The sequence below is a fragment of the Anomaloglossus baeobatrachus genome, chromosome 4, assembly GCF_048569485.1.
Source record: "Anomaloglossus baeobatrachus isolate aAnoBae1 chromosome 4, aAnoBae1.hap1, whole genome shotgun sequence".
NCBI lineage: Eukaryota > Metazoa > Chordata > Amphibia > Anura > Aromobatidae > Anomaloglossus > Anomaloglossus baeobatrachus.
In genome coordinates this window covers 363,826,924-363,841,292 of record NC_134356.1, presented here as the reverse complement: position 1 = coordinate 363,841,292, position 14,369 = coordinate 363,826,924, and the positions used below count along the sequence as shown (strand labels likewise).

Sequence of the window (14,369 nt, the reverse complement as noted above, 5' to 3'; positions counted from 1 at the left end):
TAAACTGGCTTCAGAATCTAGCAACACATAAACAAGTGTTCTTTTTGTGCAAAAGTAGTAAAACCTGGGAAAAAATAAGATATACAGTTACTACTGCCCTAATCATACTGATCTATAGAATAACACCCATTTATACTGGAATAAAAATCATCAATAGGTTACTTGGGTGTTTTTCTATACATCTGCCCCCTTCCCCAGATGTAATAAAAGTTATACAGTATACTATATATTTACACCAAAAAACAAGCCCTAATGTGACTACGATGTGAAAAAATATAATGAGAAAAACAAATCAGTCAGAGTAGGTATGCTCTCACTGCCAAGATGGGGCTCTGCAGTAGAATAAATTGTGGAGAATAATAACTTTGGACACAATGATAGTGCAAAAAGATTAAAGTCCACCTTAATAAATATCCAATTCATACATAAAAGGAATAACCCGATGTTTTGGATTCTATTCAGCCTTTATGAAGGTTTGTCTGTGCGTACAGAAATGTAAAATACAGAAAATAAATTATTGCACATAATCATTTCTTCATGAAATTCATGCGTGAGGCAAAAACAAAATAATACGAGATAACCTGTGAGATGTAATAGACAATAATGTATATACAAAGGACAGATGGTTGAATGTGGCAAGATGAAGACCTAATGGTATCATATAAAATGGCGGTACCTCCTTGTTAAAACATTTTTTCAATGACAATTAGAACATTGTTCTGTACAGGTATAGCAAAAATATATATGAAAAAACAAGCTATACATGACGTCTATAGAAAGAATGTCTTAAAGAAGGATTAGTCATATGGATGACATAGGTTTATGTAATAAAATGAAAGTTGTATGCCTTGTGACACTGGGATATATGTAGAATCACATGGGAATAAGTTCTGACATAAGAACGTTTACTGGTCATATGAAAGTGAATGCTATCATGAGAATGCAAGTCACATGGGAAGAAGAGAGGGCTCTTTTGTTTATACTGTAAATGTATAAATATAGGTCACAATGAAGCAACAGGGTCAAGTAACCTATCCACAGTGAGCTTATCAGTGGCTAAGAATCAGATAAAGTACCTGATTTATAAGTGGTTCACAAGAAATCCCTTGGGTTTTGAGGGATAAATTCCACACTTTGGGAAATTATGTGGACTGTAATAAGAAACCATAGGTAATGTCATAAAATGATCCAAAGTCTAAATTATAAAACACAAACATTTCTATTGCAATAGAAAGAAGGTTGGATACCTTGTGACACTGGGTTATATGTAGAATCACATGAGAATAAGTCCTGAAATAAGGACAGTAAAGAGAACCAATATGAGAGGCATCAGCGCATGTACAGGTTTTTGTTATTTACATCTGCGCTTGCACCCCTGACGCTCATAGTCTTCGCCGCAGTGTCTTCAGTAAAATGGCACCAGAGATCATAGTATTCACATAAGCGGACTCTGGCACCATTTTAATGAAGATAGAATTATTGTTGCAATGCACACGCGCAGCAGCAATGGCTGCGCAGTGCGAAATTCAAATAAAGAAAAGGGGACTTTACAGTGAGGACCTTAGCCACAAAGGCCAGCCCTCAATCAAAGTGCAGTGCATTTCTTCAACTTTCATTAAAGATATTTCTACAACCAAGCATTCCATCTTTCTACAACAGGTATGCTTGGATTCAGAATCTTACTGCCTGTATGGCACTGCCTTTAGTTCATATTGCAAAATCCTGGTGGTTGGTTCTCTTTAAATGGTAGTGTAAAAGTGAATGCTGTCATGAGGATGTAAGTGAGGTCAGATAGTCATCAAATATCTTATGGAAATGGATTCTGGTAGAGCGTCGATTTATCGCACTGTTAGGGAAACAAGAGTGTTGTGTTGAGCAGAGGTTCCCAACTCCAGTCCTCAAGGCACACCAACAGTGCATGTTTTCAGGATTTCTTTAGCATTGCATGGGTGTTGGATTCAGCACCTGGGCAGGTGATTAAATTATCACCAGTGCAATACTAAGGAAATCCTGAAAACATGCACTGTTGGTGTGCCTTGAGGACTGGAGTTGGGAACCTCTGGTGTGGAGGACGCCATTCAAACAAGCCAGCTAGTGACTTAATTTCCTGATAGAAGTGTGCATGCGCGGGCAACAGGGGTGCTTTGATGTATCTCGGAAAATGCTGAGAGATGTCGGAAATGGAGGACATGCGCAATAGGAGTGTATAGGATGTGAGCGATATAGAAGAAAGAGGCGCACAGTGAAGTTATTGCAATGTCTGAAATATAGAAATTAATAAGTTATATTAACAAGGCTTATATTGTTATGTATATTCAGAAAATATCTAATCATTAATTGTTTAAACATTAGGAATATTCTATGGAAGTTTAACAAAATAAATGTATCATATTTTACATAGACGTACATCAAAATAATGACATTTAGGGAGTACCCCTTACACAGTACAGCAAATGTACATAGGAATAAAATATCATTCATACATATACTATTACAATATCACTTCATACCCCTTATTTAGTCCATGTGGTTCTAATGTTTGTAAAACATGGATCCATTAGGATTCTCATTCTTTTAGCTTTTTTTTATCCTATCTGATCAAAGGGGTATATGATTTAAAAACTGAAATTTTAATTGGGAAATGGAGCTCCTGCACCTCTGCACTGCAATCGCTCTCCCCCACTACCGCAGTCTCTATTGTGAGACATGTTTTTAAAATGATGAAATATAGATTTTGTTTTTATCAGGAGAGGTGGGTGTCACAGATATTCTTTTTATATGATAATTTCCAAAATGTTCAAGCAGAATTTCTTTGCTTATTCTGAGAAATTGGTATTGATTTAAAGGAAATCTTTAACCACGAGGATGCCCTTTGAAGGTTTTATGCTAATATACAAACTATTTACATCCATAGTGACTAGGATTCAGTTAGTTGGAACATATCATAAGGTCTTAAGTTTTAAAAAAAAAAAATCTGTGGTATCTTTGAGATTTCACTTGGTGTTGAACGTAAGTGGTGTAAGAATTTTCTTGAGCGTGATGGATAACGGAGAAAGTAGTGAATCCGGAGAAGCTAATAGTAATTAGGCGACCAGGTGGTTTTTATAAATTTTTATGCCTTTTTAGAAACATGTAATAAACTTGTGTCACGAGATAAGTGTGAATCAAAATTTCTACCAGTTTGTTGTCAATGATTCCCTGTGCGATTTCGTCCGATGTCAGATCGAAATGCACAGACTGGCCATGCCTCTCCTGACCCAAAGGTGGCAGATTCATAGAAATATATGAAGCCGTTACACTCTAGTTGGGAGAGTCGCTGCCAATCCGTGCAATGCAATCCGACTTTGAACAGAATTGCGCGGACGTGTGTAAGAGCCATAAGTGGGGGCTCTAGAGGTCTAGTGATGGCATTTCCTAATAATACCTATAGCATTTGTATAAGATGGGAAAACATTTTATTCAAGTAGCTATGTAGAGTATATGATAAACAGAGGGGTTCATACAATAATAACAAGTACAAAAATCATGAGCTTACTAATACACTGGAGGAGAGAAGGCGCAAACCCAAAGGGCTCATAGTCTGCTTGGCAAAGTGAAGAGATAAAGTAGGTGAAGATAGTAGTTTATTGTAGCGATACCTTGGTTGTAGGATTTGTCCAAAACTGTTTAAAACTAAAGAATAAAAATCCCACAAAACATGCCAAGTATAACCAAAACAATAAAGTGTCATTAAAAATCTAATTAAATGTCATTTCCTATGTCACAGTAAAGCGGGCTTTACACGCTACGATATCGTTAATGAATTATTGTCGGGGTCACGTTGTTTGTGACACATATCTGGCGTCATTAACGATATTGTAGCGTGTAACAGTTATGTGCAACCTAAAACGATCGCAAAAGTGGCAAAAATCGTTTGCCGTGAAGAGGTCATCCTAAAACAAAAAATCGTTTACCTCTCATTAGCGATGTTGTTCCTCGTTCCTGCGGCAGCACACATCGCTTTGTGTGACACCGCAGAAGCGAGGAACATCTCCTTACCTGCCTCCACCGGCTATGCAGAGGGAAGGAGGTGGGCGGGATGTTTACGCCCCACTCATCTCCGTCCCTCCGCTTCTATTGGACGGCTGCCGTGTGACATCGCTGTGACGCCGCACGACCCGCTCCCTTAGAAAGGAGGCGGATCGCCGTCCAGAGCGACGTCGCAGGACAGGTAAGTCCGTGTGACGTGGGTAAGCGAGGTTGTACGCGACGGGCAGCGATTTCCCTGTGTCGCACAACCGACGGGGGCGGGTACGATCGCTTGCGATCTCGCTACCGAGATCGCAGCATGTAAAGCCCGCTTAAGGTCCTGATGACGTGAGAGCTGGACTATTGATCCGTGCATGCGCCGCTTCAGTCAATGATGGCACTGGTGAGAAATCTCATTAGGGAAAGCAGGTTACTGAGAGAAGAGGGACCTGTCAGTTACTGACAGAGGGCAGCCGGTGGGCAGGAAATAAGGCTCTCCTGCCCTCTCTCCTTAAGTGCAATGTCCAGCCCTGCTGTGCTTGTAACATATTTCCATTAAATGTCAACAATGGATTTCTCTAAAACAGGAACACTGATTTCTAAAAGAAAGGTCTGGATTTAATCAGCATTAAAGAGAACCAACCATCAGGATTTTTATATATAAAGTAAAGCCAGTGCTATACTGGCACTAGGATGCTGGATGTAACCATACCATTTGTTCAGAGATTGGATGTTTTATTTCAGAAAGATGTGCAAATAAAGTTCCAGCAATGCACTGCTATTTGACAGGTGCGCAAATATGTGGGTCTGGTTTTGTTATCTAGTCCCGCCCCTGTCTGCCTGCTTAGCCTTGGTAGATACTAGACTGTATGGACTGCATTTTGTACCTGCCCCTATCACGTGACAGAAATGACTCATACCTGGAAGGAGCCCATACAGTCTAGCATCTACCAAGACCAGGCATTTGAGCAAGGGCGGGAATAGATAGCAAGACCCACATATTCCCACCCTTGTTGCACTTGTCAATCAAATAGCAGTGCATTGCTGGAACTTTACTTGCACAAAAGCTATGATTACATTCAGTATCCTAGTGCCAGTATAGCACTGGCTTTACTTTATATATGAAAATCCTGATGGCTGGTTCTCTTTAAAGCTACTCTTACATCAATGACATTAGTTTTGGGGATAAACTCCAGATCACAAGTTCCATTTAACATACTCATTTTACATTCTAAGAGGCGCAGTTTTCAATGTGGGAGAGTTAGTGCCAGTCGCCCTTCCCAGGTCTAAAAGCCAATACAGGAATTAGAAAGTTAAAAGCTATTGTAGAACATGTTGTTGACATTTAAAACGTGTAGAATACATTAGTTACCTTTTTGTTGTTCTCTTTTCTATGGATTTAGTTCAGATAACACATTCTATTGCTTTCCTTTTCATATTAAAAAAAAAAAGGAGACAGACCTAAATTACATGTGTTCACTATGTGGGAGAAAACATTGCTGGCTCCCAAATGGTTAAGCAATTAAGAAATGTCAGTGATAGCCTCCTCTTTCAGACTCTTCTGCATGAATTGAATGTTTATTATTATAATGATATACAGGACTTCAGCACACTGCTAGATATTATACAATTTAGCGAGGCTGGCTGCTATTATGTAAAAAGGATTACTTTTTAAAAATAGAGATGGAAATGAAACAGATTGCAATGAGGCTACAAATACTAGTATAGAATATGTACTATAAATATATGTAGTGCAGCATATTTATCAAAACGATCTTATTCTCAGACAGTGCAAACTTAGAATAGACAGTCTTACTATCGTCCATTTTTATCACAGTTGCTCTTGTTGTTTGACAAACCTGTCTAATTTTAAGACTATGGTAGAGAAAGTACCGCATTTTTCGTTTTATAAGACGCATTGGATTATAAGACGCACCCCAAATTTAGAGGAGGAAAATAGGAAAAAATGATCCTAGTGTGTCTTTATCCTAATGCTGACCACGTGGTGGAGCGGCTCAGGAAGGTCACAGTAGGCAGGGTCAGCGATGCTGCGGGCTCAGAGCAGGAGGTGTTGCTGCTCAGGAGGATCGGCAATACTGCAGGCTTGGGGATATCACGGCAGGCGCCATTGATCTCTAGACGGGCTTTGGGTGTGTCACTGCAGTGGAGGAACTCAGGAGGGTAACAGGACGGAGTGTCTCAGCGGCACGTGCAAAGATAGGACTCCGTGGACATTTTCTTGAAGTCCTTAGCCTCAATCTGTGTACGCGCCACCTCTGCGTCCATGTTCTTGATGTACCGCAGTCAGATCAATGCACCCGCACCCCATCCTGTGATCCTCCTGAGCCAATCCACTGCTCCACCGAGCCCTCAGTATCACTGACCCTGCCTCCTATGACTCCGCTCCACCAACGCCGCCCCGGTAAGCCATATCCAGATTGTAAGATGCACCCCCATTTTACCCCCAGTTTTAGGGAAAAACAGTGCATCTTATAATCCGGAAAATACAGTACATTTGTCCAGCTCACCATCTCATTGAGTTCCAATAATCCGCAACAAGGACAATGTTCTAATGTAGTACTGTGTTTCTCAAAAAATAAGACAGGGTCTTATATTTTTTATGCTCCAGCAGATGGGCAAGGACTTACTTTCATAGTATGTCTTATTTTTTCCCCACATTTATTATTGAACAAAAAAAAAAAATCAACATATATTCAAATATGACAATATTCAATACACAAACAATATAATCTGTCTGGGAGAATGTTGTCAAAATGGCTGCATGATCCCCCTCTATAATTATGGACAACAAGTTTGGGAATAAACTCCTACAATAAATAATCCAGAGTGTGACCACAAATTGGAATGCTATATTATTATATTATGAATACAAAAGCTTTTGATACAATTACAACATAAAATCACAATATGTAATAAAATAGATTGAGAGGATGTATATCAAGAAAAAAACAGAAAACATTCAAGGAATTGGAGATGCAAGTTCAATCCGTATGCAAAATACTGTATATGGACACATATGTCACATAGATTGGCACTTTACATGAGAGTAAAATATTTTAAAACCTGACACAAAGGTCAGTGTATTACCATGTCATACACAAAATGTCAAAATTGTTGGTACCCCTCATTTAATGAAAGAAAAACCCACAATGGTCACAGAAATAACTTGAATCTGACAAAATTAATAATGAATAAAAAATCTATGAAAATGAACAAATGAAAGTCAGACATTGCTTTTCTGCTTCCACAGAATATTTAAAAAAAATAAAACTCCTGAAATAGGCCGGGACAGAAATGATGGCGCCCTCCTCCTTAACTTAATATTTTGTTGCACAACCTTTTGAGGCAATCACTGCAATCAAACGATTCCTGTAACTGTCAATGAGACTTCTGCACCTCTTGACAGGTATTTTGGCCACTCCTCAAGAGCAAACGTCTTCAGTTTTCTTGTGTCTGAAGGTTGCCTTTTCCAGACGGAATGTTTCAGCTCTTTCCAAAGATGCTCAATAGGATTTAGATCAGGGCTCATAGAAGGCCACTTCAGAATAGTCCAATATTTTCCTCTTAGCCATTCTTGGGTGTTTTTAGCTGTGTGTTTTGGGTAATTAACCTGTTGCAAGACCCAAGACCTGTGACTGAGACCAAGCTTCATGACACTGGGCAGCACATTTCTCTCTAGAATCCCTTAAAAGTCTTGATATTTAATTGCACTCTGCACAGATTAAAGACACCCTGTGCCAGATGCAGCAAAGCAGCCCTAGAACATAACAGAGCCTCCTCCATGTTTCACAGTAGGGACTGTGTTCTTTTCTTGATATGCTTTATTTTTCCATCTGTGACAGAGAGCTGATGTGCCTTGACAAAAAGTTCAATTTTTGTCTCCTCTGTCCATAGGACATTCTCCCAGAAGCTTTGTGTCTTGTCAACATGTAGTTTGGCAAATTCCAGTCTGGCTGTTGTATGTTTTTTTTTTTCAACAATAGTGTCCTCTTTATTAGTCTCCCACACTGCAGTTCTCACGGTCGGTAGTGTTTTCAAATTACCGACCGTGAGAAATGACCCGTGTTTACCTCTGCAGGCTCGTTACGAGGCTGCATTCTTATCAGTCGCGGCTGGATGCAAGCGTCGTGGGACCTCAGTGGATTATGCCGTAGCTGTGTGTTGGGAGGGGTTAATAAAGGGGTGAAAGAGGGGGCTTTTTTGTCTTTTATTTAAAATAAAGGATTTTTCGGTGTGTGTTTATTCACTTTACTTGCAGGTTAACCCTAGAACGCATACCCATAGAAATCTACACATTCACGCACCTGGGGCCTTTTAGGCCTGTTTACAATTATCATGGAATAACTAAAAAAAAATACTTTTCAAAGTTTATTGCAAAGTAAGGATGCATTCCCACCAGCGCTGGGGTCCGCCAGGACGGGATTCCGTAATGGATCTGACCTCCTGGTAACTCCAGCTAAGGCTGCCGTAATGGCAGGATTCCGCCAGCTTTATCTGGGGTCACCAGGAGGTCAGATCCATTACGGAATCCCGTCCTGGCAGACCCCAGCGCTAGTGGGAATGCATCCTTACTTTGCAATAAACTTTGAAAAGTATTTTTTTTTAGTTATTCCATGATAATTGTAAACAGGCCTAAAAGGCCCCAGGTGCGTGAATATGGGGTAGTCCCAAAAAAAGGTTGTTATACCGAAATGTCTGTAACATAAAAATATATGAATAACTGGAAATTACTAACAACTAAATACCTGAGGATTACCTAGATTTTCAAAATTCAAACTAAAGTACTTTTACAGAAAATAGAAAACAAGTAACCTGGCAGGCCTGTGAGGCCCCAGGTATGCGTTCTAGGGTTAATCATGAAAGCTGTCTCATAGACGCTGCCATGATTAAGCTTGGACTTAAATGGCAGCGATCCACTGCCATTTAACTCCTTATTACCTGGATTGCCACCGCATCACAGCAATCTGGAAGAGCCGGGACACTCCGGGACTGTCGCATAATGGATGCGACAGCCCAGGGGCAGCGGCAGGGTGATATTTTCAACTGCGGGGTGGGGGGGTTGGGTGTCATTAACCCTGACCCACGCCTTACCCAGCCTAAGCATACCGGGCCGCCGCTGTGTGTTTACCTTGGCTGGATGGTAAAAATACGGCGGATCTCGCATTTTTTTTTATATATGTACGTTTGATTTCTATGTGTATTCTTATGTCTGTGTCTGTGTGTGAGTGCGATATGTGTGTTTACAGTAAGTATGTCTGTGTCTGATATGTGTGTGATTACTCTTTGCTCCACTTCCTCTTCCTGTCATAATGACATCACTTCCCTGCAAGACGCAGGGCAGTGATCAACATTATGTCCCGAAAGCGCGAAATACCACAGGGAATAACGCAGGAAAACGCAATGAACCGCACAGAATTTGCTACCTGCGTTATTCCCTGCGGGATTTCACGATTACATTACAGTCAATGGAGTGAAATCCCGCAGCTACCTTCGGAAAAGTAGTGACATGCAATTGTTTGTGCTGCGGGAATCGCGCAGCAAAACATACAGCTATCAAAATCTGCATAGTGCACACAGCATTTTTTTCCCCATAGGATTTGCTGGTGAATCACTGCAGAGATGTTATGAACATTTTCTGCAGCGAAACATGTAGCAAATCCGCAGGAAATCCGCGGCAAAAAACGGCAAGTGTGCACAGGACCTTAAACTCTTTAGAGGTTTTTCTGGGCTCTTTTGTTACCAATTGTATTATCTGTCTCTTTGATTTGTCATCAAGTGTCCTCCTGCGGCCACATCCAGGGGTGTTGGCTACAGTCCCATGGATCTTAAATTTCTGAATCATATGTGTAACTGTAGTTACAGTAACATCAAGCTACTTGGACATGGTCTTATAATATTTTACATACTTGTTTATAATTTTCTTTCTAATCTCCTGAGACAACTCTTTCATTCACTTCATGTGGTCCATGTTGAGTGTGGTACACACCAATGTCATCATACACAGTGAGTATCTGTAGCCCTATATACAGGTCCACTTACTGATTTAAAGATTGTAGACATCTGTGATGCTTAGTGGACACACCTTGATTTAACATATCTCTTTTGTCACATTATTTTCAGGGGTACCATCATTTCTGTCCAGGCCTATTTCATGAGTTTTACTTTAAAAAAAAATTGTGGAAGCATGGTTGAAAAGCAATGTCTGACTTTCATTTGTTCATTTTCATAGATTTTTAATTTATTATTACTTTTGTCAGATTCAAGTTATTTCTGTGACCATTGTGGGTTTTTCTTTCATTAAAACGAGGGGTACCAACAATTTTGACCACGTGTGTATGTGTCTTAAATTGAATATAAAGCAGAAATTATGTGAGGTCAATGAAACTGTGTCCAATAAATAATATTGTATAAAACAGGTTTATATATTCACATCATGTCACCACACACACACTGCACATATACATGACAATAAACACACACTGCACATATATGATACATACCAGCCTGTCTCCTCTTCAATTCCTCTAGACTCCTGGAGTCAAAGGACCTTTGGTGACATCTTGGTCACATAATCATGATGTCACCAAAGGTCTTTAACCAGTTTTAACCTCGAAATGGAAATGCTGGGCACCCTTTAGAGAGTGCGGGCCCTAGATATTTCACCAGTCCCTGTCCCCCAAACACCAGTCCTGACTAACTGGGGCTTATTTTTGGAGTAGGTCTTATATTTCAAGCATACTTCAAAAATCCTGAAAAATGCTAGTGCTTTTTTTGAGTTAGGCGTAGACACATGGCATGAAAATCAGAGCGAGTGGGATGCGATAAAACATCGCATTCCACTCGGACCAATATTAGCCTGTGTGTCAGCACCCATGAGCGATTATTTTCTCAGCCCTAATCGGACCGAGAAAACAATCGCAGCATGCTGCGACTGTAATGCGATCCAGGTTTCTCTCGCACCCATTCAAGTCTATGGGGTGAGAGAAAAATTGCACTGCACTGCAGGGCGAGAATGGCAATAGGTGGCTGCGGAGGAGAGAGGGAAATAAATCCCTCAAGCCCCTCCTCAGCGCTGGCCCTCCCCTCCTCAGCGCTGGCCCGCCCCTCCTCAGCGCCGGCCCGCCCCTCCTCAGCGCCGGCCCGCCCCTCCTCAGCGCTGGCTTGCCCCTCCTCAGCGCTGGCTTGCCCCTCCTCAGCGCCGGCCTGCCCCTCCTCAGCGCCGGCCCACCCTTCTTCAGCGCTGGCCCTCCCCTCCTCAGTGCTGGCCCGTTCCCCGCAGCTGAGGTTCGATCGCATAATCGTACCTCAGTCGCAGTGACACTCGGATGACACTCTGCTTCTGCTGTGCTGCCAGAGTGAGCCGAGTGTCATGCGAGGATCGCAGTAGATCCCCGTGTGGCCTCGGCCTTAGGTCTTATTTCAGGGAAACATGGTAGATAACAAATGAGGAAATTCCAGTTTCATGGGCTAACGGTAATTTAATCAATAATCCAAAGCGTTAAAAAGTAACATTACTACGTTTTGTTACGGACATAATAGTTATCATTGGCTGATGATTGCATTGAATGTGCAGTTTATTGGATATATGGTTAAGTATGACACACTTAAATGAGTGCATGCAATTATTCATTTGCTAATACTTATATGTTACTATATATTCTGTTCTTTCTTCATGTGAGTGTCAAGATTATTGATCATGTCTTTTCTTATAGAGATGGGAAGTTTGTGCTTCACTTTTAACTGCTTTGTAATGTCGGCGCTGTGCTGTGTGTGAACAATGTGCTACTTGAACTTGTTTGTGATATGTGATAAAACATTCACTAAATAAAGTCACAGATGTGTGGACTTCTCCGTATTCTATTTAATCATGCATTGGATTTGTACCGTTATCATGCCTTAGGGTGGTTCTCACCCAAAATGTGTAGATCTATAATGTTTCTTTTATGAATCACATGACTGTAGATCTTTATATGTTATGGATTTTAAAACTTTGGATCATCGATTAAATAAAATTGCCCTTTTAGCCTGTCAAGCAGTAATTTCCTCATTTGTTAATTTTAAGACTGTCTAGTCTTAAAGAGAACCTGACATCTGATCGGACAGTATGAATCAGATACTGACTGCACAATTACAGCAAGGTATACATTTAGCTTTAAAAATATATATATATATATTTATATAAATACAGGGACCAAACTATTCTTGCCCTGCTCATTTTTTCCCAGTCTTTCTCTATGTGCCCAGAGCGGCCCTGGGAAGAGCCTGTCGGAGAGGCACCAGCCTAGTTTGGTCTCTTGCTATGGTCCCCGGATCTTGAAAGTATATTTTCTCTGAAGCGCCAGAACAGATCAGAAACCTAAATACTTATTGGTCGATTTCTTCAGTACAGAACAGTAGGTGGATGTTATCATTTCCTGTTCACCAGTTTTTTATGTTCAAAAGACACAAAATTTGGCATAAGTAGTATTTGAGCAAATATATTGTGACTTTGTTTGCAATTTGCACCCTAGACTTTTTCAGGGATTCTGCCATTTCCTTAAATGCTATTGACCTGTAGATTAACCCTATATCTGCAGGTTAGGAATTTTCTAAAGCTGCCTGGCCAGTGGCCACTGCACTGAAAGAGCAGCTACTGGTGGAAATGCACTTTATTTCTTCTAGCAGCCTCCAGCTTTCAGTTATAAAAGTGTGCCAATATGGCTGGAGACCCTCTTGGTACACTGTGAGCGGTAGCTATACGTACGCTCTGGCACACTGACTAAAAGACATGTGGATTAGCAAAATGAGAAGTGGCCAACAACAATATAACAAAGTTGCTATGATGCATGTCAGAAAGCTGGCCCAGATGGCCTTAATATGAGCCAGCAGCAGGCATTTGGTTTAACTTTGGTGTTTCCATAAATTTCCCCTATTGGTTTTTTATTTTCATACATACATTCGTAAATATCTTGACTACTATTTACCACCACCAAGGTGCTGAATCTGTGTAAATGCACTGACCTAAATACAGCCAACATCTAGATTAGTCTCCTAGTAGTGGCCACAAATAGGCAAAAGTATTTACTTTGGGAATTATGGGGACGGTTTTATGACCTAAGGCCGGAGTCACACTTGCGCGTATCTCGCACGAGCCTCGCATCGCATCACCTGGCACAGCCGCCGTCCGGACAGGAGACGCCGGCTGCATAGAAATACATGCAGCTAAACCGCTCCTGTCATGAACGTGTGCGGCCATGCCAGGTGATGCGATACGAGACTTGTGTGAGATACGCGCAAGCGTTACTCCGGCCTAAAGAAAATCTCAGCATGGGAACATACCAAATAGGTTGGAGAAAGTATTTGTTTTTTCATACTATAAAAATACATGCTACAAAGGTTGCAAAAACTGACACATTGACCAAAAAAAATAGTGCCTCACGCTAATGAACAAAAGGATCATTTTTCATGTACTACTGTTAGTTAAAAAAAGGATGTGCAAACCTGCTGTAAGGAAATGCTTCAGATTTATACTACTTTTTATATGCTGTTCTGTTCATTTTCTACTTTTCAACCTATATAAATATGACTGTTTTTTCCAGCACCCATGACAGCACCACGAGAGAGGGGATCCGCCCCTCAAGGACAGGAAACCTCCAGAATAAAAAGGGGCGGCACCTCTCCCCACATCAGTTGGTTTCCTGTCCTTGAACGGGGAACCTCTAGATTGTGGGATGGATCAGAGGAGCCACCTGCTTGTCTACTCGGCTAGTGGTAGGTATGTGCCGACAGGTATGAAAGCTCTCTACACAAGTATGAAATCTTCCGGGGCTGCAGGATCGTATATCACCTTTGCGCAGCTCTGTAGGGGGTCACAGGGTCTTCCCCTTCCACTCACTATAAGCACTATGGGTTAGCCTTCTCCTCTCTGACTTCACCTTGGGAGAACGGTTCTGCAATCTTTGGTCCCCCCCCTTAGGATATTCCTTGTCTATGTAATTCTCTCGTGGTGCTGTCATGGGTGCTGGAAAAATACGTAATTACTTACCGGTAAGGTGTTTTTTCTGAACTCATGACAGCACCCTTATATTCCCTCCCTGCATGTGGATAGATTGGCAGTATTGGCTGCACGTGGTTATATGTTGGTGCTGGGTTATGTTATAACATGATTTCTTCCGGAGGTCCTTTCATGCTCTGTAACCAACTGATGCGGGGAGAGGTGCTGCCCCTTTTTATTCTGGAGGTTTCCTGTCCTTGAAGGGCGGATCCCCTCTTTCGTGGTGCTGTCATGGGTTCAGAAAAAACACATTACTGGTAAATAATTACGTATATTTTACTTATGGTGCTTAGGTTTCCTTTTACAA

The 14,369-nt window shown here is 41.1% G+C and overlaps 1 protein-coding gene across 1 annotated transcript in view; it reads left to right on the top strand.

Moving 5' to 3' along the window:
• CPNE8 (copine 8) overlaps positions 1–14,369 on the top strand; it is a 406,483-nt gene that overhangs the window by 45,618 nt on the left and 346,496 nt on the right. The gene's annotated exons all lie outside the window — the stretch shown is intronic.